We start from the raw sequence: 9,513 nt of genomic DNA, 5'->3' as shown, positions 1-9,513 counted from the left end.
GTGAAAACCGTTATCGATCCATTATTAGCACCAAATCACGGTGTTTTCTGATAACTTACCACTAGCCATGGACGTATTGCTATAAACGCCGCTTTGCAATATAAAAAACATTTTCTCATATAATACAGATATATTATTATGAATATATATTTCTGTATTGACCGAATGAATGCTAAATTAGAAGTGACGAATTATCAACCGTTTCCCGGTGTCATAAAATCAATATAAACAATTACTGAACAATCTTTAAAAGCCAACTACGTAATTTGTTTGATTCATACAGTACTATAATGCATTAATACGTTATAGTCTACACCCATGATCGAATAATGTGGGCTACATCTTTGTGCAGAGATGGCGAATCTTTTTGTACCAGTGTGTCAATTAAAAGTTTTAGTTAGATTTTGTTTTCCCTGTGTGTCAACTAGTTCGGTGGCTCTTTTTTTAAACTTAAAAAATCCTACATCCACGGTTGGAATGAAAAAAAACATTTCAACCATTAGGTACATTATCAAACAATTGAAATATATTGGATACCAAAAGTATAAATAACATGTATGTATGTAAATAAATTTTGATTTATAAAAAATAAAAAATATTGAAATATTAAAATATAAACTTCTACAGAGTTGGGTATATCACTAAAAGAGTGTGCACGTGTGACACACGTGTCATAGGTTCGCCATTTTTGATATAGTGTAAGTATTTAGTGTAAGTATCTAGAATGTTCATAGTTTTTGAATGGCTCTATTTAATGTAGCATTTTATTTCAAATCATTAAGGGTTAAACTTTTCCTTATACGTATTTTATTATTGCACTTTTGATGATTCAAAATTAATTAAAAACTCTATACTACCACGGTAAATAGTTTTAGAAATATAGGTAACTGAAATAAAAAAACAACCATTCGATGCATAATAATAGTATTTAATGTTTCTACACTTCTGCGTTATCGTTAAAACGACTAAATTCGTTTATATATATATATATATATTTAAAGTAAATGCTTCAACATCTGTGTTTATTAGCCTACAGAACAAGGTTAAGAGAAATAAGAATGAGATATTTTATTGAGTGCGTAATATATTAATTCATCTATTTATTTAAAGTAAAGAATTTACCAAATGGTATGTTACAATCAATTACAACAGAAAAAATTTAAACATGTTAATTGTTACTGAAGTAAGTGATGACAGTGAAAAATAAGAAAATAAAGAAAAAACTAATCAAAATTATAATAATATATATGACTGTATAAATTATCTTTCATAAATAAAGAATCTTTAATTTTGTAATGAAGCATTCATACGGTTTAGCAGTCGAACTTTGGCCCAATTGAATATCTTACCATAGAGTTTCAAAAGATATCGGGCTAAGACCCGATGTCAATATCTACAGGGTGTTTCTGAAATGGTTGAGGAAACTAGTATACGCGTACTTTCTGGAATCTTTTGAAATTTTATTTTTATTTTGAAAACATGGGTTTTATCTAATAATCATTAGAACATTATTTCAAATCTAAAAAATAATACTTGTAATAGTTGCAAATTTCTCACGTGAATCGATATATGATTTTATTACATGTAAAGTTTATGAACAAATGTTATAGTATTATTTGTTGTGCATCAATCAGTGTTTTGTTATTTAATGTACAAATTACTAAAATATTAATTATTACACTTCATTAGTCTACTATCAAAAGTTTATTGAAATTCTGATTGATACTATATGAAACTTTAAAAATGGTTTTGTTCTTAACATTTTATATTTGACTGCTTTAGTGATTTTCTGTAATACCAATACAAAATCTTAAATTAACTTAACATCAAATTAATGTCATTGGTCTTGTTATATTTAATTGAACGCAGGCGCAGATCTAGAAATTATAAAAAGAGGGGGAAGCTACCAAATTTAGTTACTGCCATAATTCCTTGCGCATATTGATTTGTACGAAGTCTTTCTTACGTCTAATTTTTTAAAGATTTTAAGTACCTGCGTCCGATATGGTTCTACCTAATATTTAAGGGGGGGGGGCTTCAATCCCCATAGTCCCCCTTGTATCTGCACCTATGTATGGGTATATAAAACGTTAAAAATCTACGGGGAGATGTCTTAAGTGCGAATAAAATCGTATAAGAATCGGTTTAAGAAGAACAAAATAATAATCCTTAACCGTGTAGTATTTTAATCGTGGTCCACCGAAACGTTATGCATACCTGTACTCGTAACAGGATGTTTTATTTTTATTTTAGTAGAAAATTAACTGAACAGATAAATATATAGATTTTAGCAGAGTAATATATTTATCTTCGCTTCACAGAAAAATATAATACGATTTCAAAATTATAATAATATGTTAATTGATTTAAATCCAGTTTATAATGTTCCTGTGGGTGCCCATGCCCGAAAATAATATATTTACCGAATCTTCAGCTTATTGTCACTCAGCAATTTTCGGAGATAACCAGGAACTATTACACCTTTTGTACTCTTACGTTTTGATGTCATTTCTTTTATCCGGTTGATATAATTTCTTAAAAAGTGTTTTTTACATTTAATTTTGTTAACTGAAAGTGTTGGTCTATAGGGTTACGCCATATTCAATTTTCTGATGACAGATCTGTCACTGTCACCAATAAGTCTGTTTAGTATAAATCATTAGGATCATTATGTTGTGTTTGTTTTACTTGTAATTTTTTTCATGTAAGTTTACCTGTAATAAATAAAGTTGTGCATGGAAGCACTTTCTTTAAAACCCTCCAGGTTGATATCGGACTTCATACATGTTGACGCTCCAAGCCAGTTTTTAAAACACTTGTGTGTGTTTGGTTCTTTGGACATCTATTGTGCTTTTGCGCAGACAAAAAAATATTTATTTCGGACTCCCAAGAAAATAACTTTTTTCGTCCTTGCTTCAATAATGCACCCCTAAAGAATAGTTTTATTATAGTATCATTGTTATAGGTAGAAGATGAACAATTATAATGTGGTGTATTTTTACTTACTACCCCTGAAAGAGCGTTGTATGTACTCTTATAGTTTCGTTTTGACCAGGCACCATTCACTATGACCGATATCAGTGGTACCCCATCATCATTTACTTCTCCATTCCTTATAGTTAACCCAGTTTCTTCTTTTGCCGCAGAACTAATCGATTCCCATGCTGTAGTATAAGTAAAATCTTCGATTTCTGCGTGCAGTTTTTGGTAGAGGTAGCTACTCATATTAGGCAAATTCAATATTGCAGTTAAAATGTCAATTTATGTATAGCCTTGGCCTGAATTCACAGCCCCTGTTACAGCTGCTATATTGACCTCCATCAATGATGAATGAGGGTCTTCATATTTTATTTTTTCATTCATGCCACACATTCCACAAGTATAGAGAAATTCACTATAACACCCAATTTTTCGTTCACCAGTTAGAATAAAACTACTAAAAGTACAACCAAAAGGTTGATGACTAACTTTTGCGATTTTATTAAATATATAATTGACATCAATCACACGGTGACGTTCTAAAATTGATCTAAAGCATTAAATTATATTATATAATAAAAATATTAATATGATATATAAAAATTAAATATGATTTTACAGATAGCAATCTTTGTCTTATGGATACATCTAACTTGGATAAGAAATGATATTACAAGAACTAAATGTGTATGTGTTATGTATTAACTTTGGCTCACAGACCATGTCCGATGAAGAATTGCAGGCATTTTTTGATGTTGTTGCTGTATGGTCAATTTCGTGGCTAGAAAATAAATAATAGTTTAATATAGTAATAATAATATGACTCAAAACACAATACTTACTTTAGATCCTGAGCATTTAGAATGGACTTTTCAGTAGAACCGCTAGACGATGCAACCGGTTCATCTTGAACGCGTTGGCCAAACAATTACAAATTATATAGATACTTCCTAATTGAATAGATTTAGTAGCCGCTTTGATTCATTGATTTTGATGACATTTATATGTTTAAAAAATAGATTACAGCATATCAACGTGTATAAATTACTAATTAGACGCATGGAAAATTTCGGTGGGTGACATTTAAATAAAAAATGTCATATGAAGAAATTATCGATGAATTTATCAGTGATGTAATAATAACTTATAAATATAAATTGTATACTTAGAAAAATTAGAAAATTAAAAGTTAAAAAAATTTCATACGTCAAATTTTAATTGGTTAAAAAATTTTTTTTCTAAGCTTACCAGGTTAGGTCAGGTTCTTACCTAACCAGGGTCATTAGTTTCGCAAATGTATAAATATAATTTTATATAATGTATATAAATCAAACATTTATGTAATAAAAGACCTCATTATATATTGTAAATAATATATATATGTATATATTTATACAGTGCGGGTGTTCCAGTCAAATCATATTATAATATGATAATATTACCGGCAGAGGGGGGTAAGATTTTCCTAGACATATTTTACCTCCAGTATAATTATTCTAGGTTATCTTTACCTCCGGTAAAATTATCCTAGGTTAATTATACCACTTTCAGTGGTTACGATTATCCTAAGAAGGTTTTGTCCCCCGGTAAGAATTTACTAAGAGTATTGTATCTCGAGGTGGATATGATTTTTCTAGGATATTTTTACCCCCCCCCCCCCCACGTACCATATACCACGTTCAGCACGTATATTGTTGTAAGTTTGCGTGTACATTGTCAAAATCGGAGAAAAAAAATATAATTGAACAGTAACGGCAACGACGAGACGACAGAGAGAATACGGTGGTGAGGTGTAGCGTTCCTGTACGTACATGGTTAGAAAAAAAAATGAAACAATAGCAACGTACACGCGCGACGCTCTCTGCAGTCTCTGCCGGACAGAGGAGCGCCTAATTGATAGACAATATTAATATTGTGCTTGTATTGTTTGCGCGCCAATCATCGCATTAGCTTCGCTCCACGTTTACACGCACATACTCCGTTGGACGATATCGCCTCGAGAGCAGGATGACCTAGCCCTTGACGATCACTTTAAACTTCACTATTCAACGGACTTTATCGATTTTACGATCGTAACATTATCTCAAAAGAACCACTATAATATGATAAAATTATTATACAAGGTACTAGGGGACCGCGGTTCCCGCACGCATGTGTTTATTACACATATACGACATGTACTACGTATAATATGTGCACAGGTTGTGTACAACTAATGAGATGTGGCCGTAATGAGATGCGCTTAAAACAACGCGCGGAGAGAATTCCTGCAGAGAGCTCAATGAAGAAATGTCAACCAAAACGCGTTGGCCAGGCACCTGCTATGATGAAAACAACGAAGAGTTTAAATATTAAAAATATTTCTGTTTAAATAGGACGGACGCGTTTTGTTTTTAAAACGACAGTAATGTATTTCATATAATCTCTATAATGTCATTGTTTTATTTTATTTTTTATTATCCGGTCATCGATCACATAAAAAACATTACATTCAAAATAAATTATTTTATTTGGATTTTTTTTTTATTACAAGGGGTCAAACTTAAGAACAGTTTTGCACGCCTAAATGGTCTTGTTTATGTAGCCAATCTTATCTAACCTGTATCCATAACCAATTGTATTTTTATTTTGAGAAGCAGCAGTTTTTAGCGCCGTGGAACGATATGGTTTTATCGTCATAGTACATTGTTTAGTATATGATCTCAGGCGTTATAAGTACATACTGTCGAATGATTACAACCGTAAATTCGGCATAGACATGGTTGTACTTAACCCTTCAATATGCACGTATGTGCATTCATCGTATTATTTATTATTATTAATTAGGTCTTTTAAATATTATTATTAGAATATTTTTTTAGATCCCGAATGTTTTAGTTAACTGCGTTTCGATAACCATATCACGGGCAGTACGCGTTGCCGTCCGAACTGGATATATACATATCATTACTAATTTCATACAGATTTTGGCTAGAAATATTTGTCATGTACGTATGCTAACAACATACATGCATAACATTATTATTAAAGAGTTATAATCATGAAAAATAGATGGGGTGGTATAGCTGCGCTCAATCAAACGTGAAAAATATTCATCGTTTTACTAATAATCTAACGTTATATTTTTCCGCTAAAATTATATGCACAAAACAGTATATATTATTAAATATTGTATTATTAAGTGCAATTTCATGGTTATCGTCAATTGGAGCTCAATAATGACGACTATGCGAGTCGCCCATATTAGATAGTTTCTTATTTACATATACATATACTTGTAGGTAAGGAAAACATTAATTTTTTTTTTTCAGGAAGTCTCTCGCAAATATTTAAAACACGTTTCCAGAAGTCTGATTATGTTTATGTGTAATACGAACTTATAATAACAGAATATACGAGGAAACGAAAGCACAGCATTTTGTTAAATAAAATTCGTTTTGGTATTTAAGCGTTCTCCTTCGAGGAGTTTCAAACATTTGTTGACCTTAAAACGGGTAAGTAATGGTGGGTACATAGTCGTTACACGTTTTTTAAATGTATAAATGGTTTGGTATTTTATAAATTCACTCGGATATCAATTATAATAAAACCACCACTTTTAATGCAGCTCCTATTTTTGCGTTTATAAACCACGTGCGTACAATAAATGCGGGCTCGTGGTGCGTCTTCTCATACGTCATATAAATATTATTTTATACAAAACAAACATGTATTTATACTGTTTATGAAATTATTATTTAATATACCTATTCTATAACATTATACAGTGTGCTCGAATTTTTTCCACGGAAGTGTAAATTATGGTTTGCGAGTTAATTGCTGTTACAGTCGTTCGATATCATGTAAATGGTATAATGAAATTAGATAAGTATGTGTATGCGTTTGGGTCTGTTAAATTTCAGCTTTTATAAAAGTGTTCCGGTATCATACACTGTGAAAAGTGGATTAAGAAAGAAAAGCGGAAACCGGGCAGTCTGTGGTCACAGGACGTACTCATACGGTTCCGGTCGGTTGTAAATGTGTACACACAGAAAAAAGAGACTTACGGTCAAGGTTATCTATTATGTCACATATAAATTGTAATGGAGTTCAGTTTGAATTTTTTTACTGCGCAGATCGTCCATTCATATGTGTATTAGTTTGTATCACTCATAAATACAGTTATTATGACGTTTTAATTTGAATATTTACAGTTGACATACTTTTAGATGATAAGAATTCATTAAACTTAGTATGTGATAACTGTTAAAATCAAGCATTTGATCCGTATGATGAACACGTTATGTTATGCGTTATATTTCGTTTAAAAATATTTTATTTATACTAATAAAATGTTTAAACTTCTTTGATTGAATTAATTTTTGGTTAATTCAAAACTATATTATAAGAGTGTTTCTTTCGCATTCTAACATTGCTGTACTTAAAATAAGTTAAATGTTCTGAGATTTTTTTTTTTTTAATGACGTGTAGATAAATGGCATGATAAATTATACCAGTGCTACCATGATACTATTGATGCTATGAAATTGCAATTGATTTAAAAAAATTCCCGGTCTAATGAGTTACCTAATTTCCATACTTCACTGGATAGCATTTTCTGTTTCATTGTAAATAAAATACGACAGTTATTAATATTTTAATGATTTAAAAAATAAGAGAAAATACATTCACCATTATACTTTCTAAGTTCACAAAAAATTTAAATAACAATTATCTTAGTTCATACTTAAAGTTGATTTGTTAAAATACAAAAATCGATTTTTCTGAAATCTCCAAGCTTAATTCTCATTAAAATTTACTTGTGTATTGTATATGAATTTCACTATAATGATAGCAACAATATAATACCATGTACCTACTTATTGAGTATAATTTATACTTTTTTATGGTTAATAAAAGTGACAAATCGTATAAAATAAATCTACTTTAATAGTATTATTATACAGTAAATACATTTTCCTGTTATAACAATCGAGTTTTTAATTTTATTTGACATTTACATTGCTATTATTATTTTCATTTTTATCAATATTATAGTATTATGTTTTTTTTTTTTTTTTTTATAAAATAAGTTATTTAATTGCATTGTCGGTTGAATAAAATTGTGTGCCTATGGAAAGTAATAGCTTATAATGTAATTAAACTTTCATTAATCATGAAATAACGATAGATCAAGGAAAAGTCCTTCAATCTGATGAATAAGTAAGTATCCGTTATATATATATAAATACATAGGCATTACTAGAGGGAAATGATTATGTGATAATCCAAGATATTATTTAGGTATCCATACACTTACATTTAATATACAATAAATAATGATATTTGAGTAGAATACTTAATGGTTCGTATTGATTTACAATTTTGCTCTCGAAATGTATAAATAATACTTGTAGTTATATTTCATTATTAAGTCATTTTCAATTTGAACTACTTATTGAATGCTATAGTAAGTCGTTAGCGTTTATTGCTTAAACAATTTATCATATTCATAAATTACGATAAAAATTATACAACATTAAGCAATTATATTCAACTAACTTTGTATCGTTAACCATATTAAAGAGCCAACGATAGTTATCAGGTACGATCTCTTATTTAAAGGAAAGCGTACGGTTTATTAAGTAATCTTACATAATTATATATTTAATTTATTATACAGATAAACTTATTGTGTTTTATTTGTTTTACTTCATAAATATTGGAGTGTTATATTTCTTTTTAAATCTAAACCAAGTGAACATAACTTACTTTTGTCGAATGAAAATAAGGGTATATATAAAAAAAAAAGAAACTGTTCTTTTGTATATTTTTGATATTTTTACATTGAAGCAGTAATTCCCACGTAGGGTACCAAGTAGTGCATTTGCACTGGTTTCTCGTGGGTCCCTGAGCATTTGGGGGCCCACTCTAGACTCTGGAGCGAACACTATAAATGTATAACTATTCATCTGGATCCTAAGATCGTTGAATAAAACGTAAAGAATTGGTAGTGCCAAATATGCAAATAAATATAAATATATAATAACTAATATAGATAACTACAATAATGTTGATGGTGTTTGTAATTTGTGTCAGGGCTTAAGAAGTCACCCCAAGATTTTTTTTTTTTTTTTAATTCGCTTTGTTTGAACATTATAGCAAAGACTTCAAGATTTATATTCTATTATGATAATTTGTTATGTAACTACAGTATAGAAATAAATTATGACGGAGTAATAGATATATTTTGTAAAGTCAACACATATTCAATGCCTTAAATTAAATCACTGAATCAAAATTATTATGCATGTTGTAGCATTAACTTTGAAATTTTTAACATCGTTATTTAAAAAAGTTTATTTATTGTTAACTACTCTATTTAAAAAGTGATTTTAGTTTTTTCATACGCTTAATATATTGTATTTAGTTTAAAGTAAAATAAAATCAATCCATGAACCCATAATCACTGCTTACAAGAATAATGTACTATCGGAATGAAATTAGAAATAAAAATGTTTCATTAATCAATTGAAAAATAATTCATTTACATGG

The sequence above is a fragment of the Sipha flava genome, unplaced genomic scaffold (assembly GCF_003268045.1).
Source record: "Sipha flava isolate LNK unplaced genomic scaffold, YSA_version1 181_pilon_pilon, whole genome shotgun sequence".
Taxonomy (NCBI): domain Eukaryota; kingdom Metazoa; phylum Arthropoda; class Insecta; order Hemiptera; family Aphididae; genus Sipha; species Sipha flava.
Note: the sequence above shows the minus strand (reverse complement) of the source record.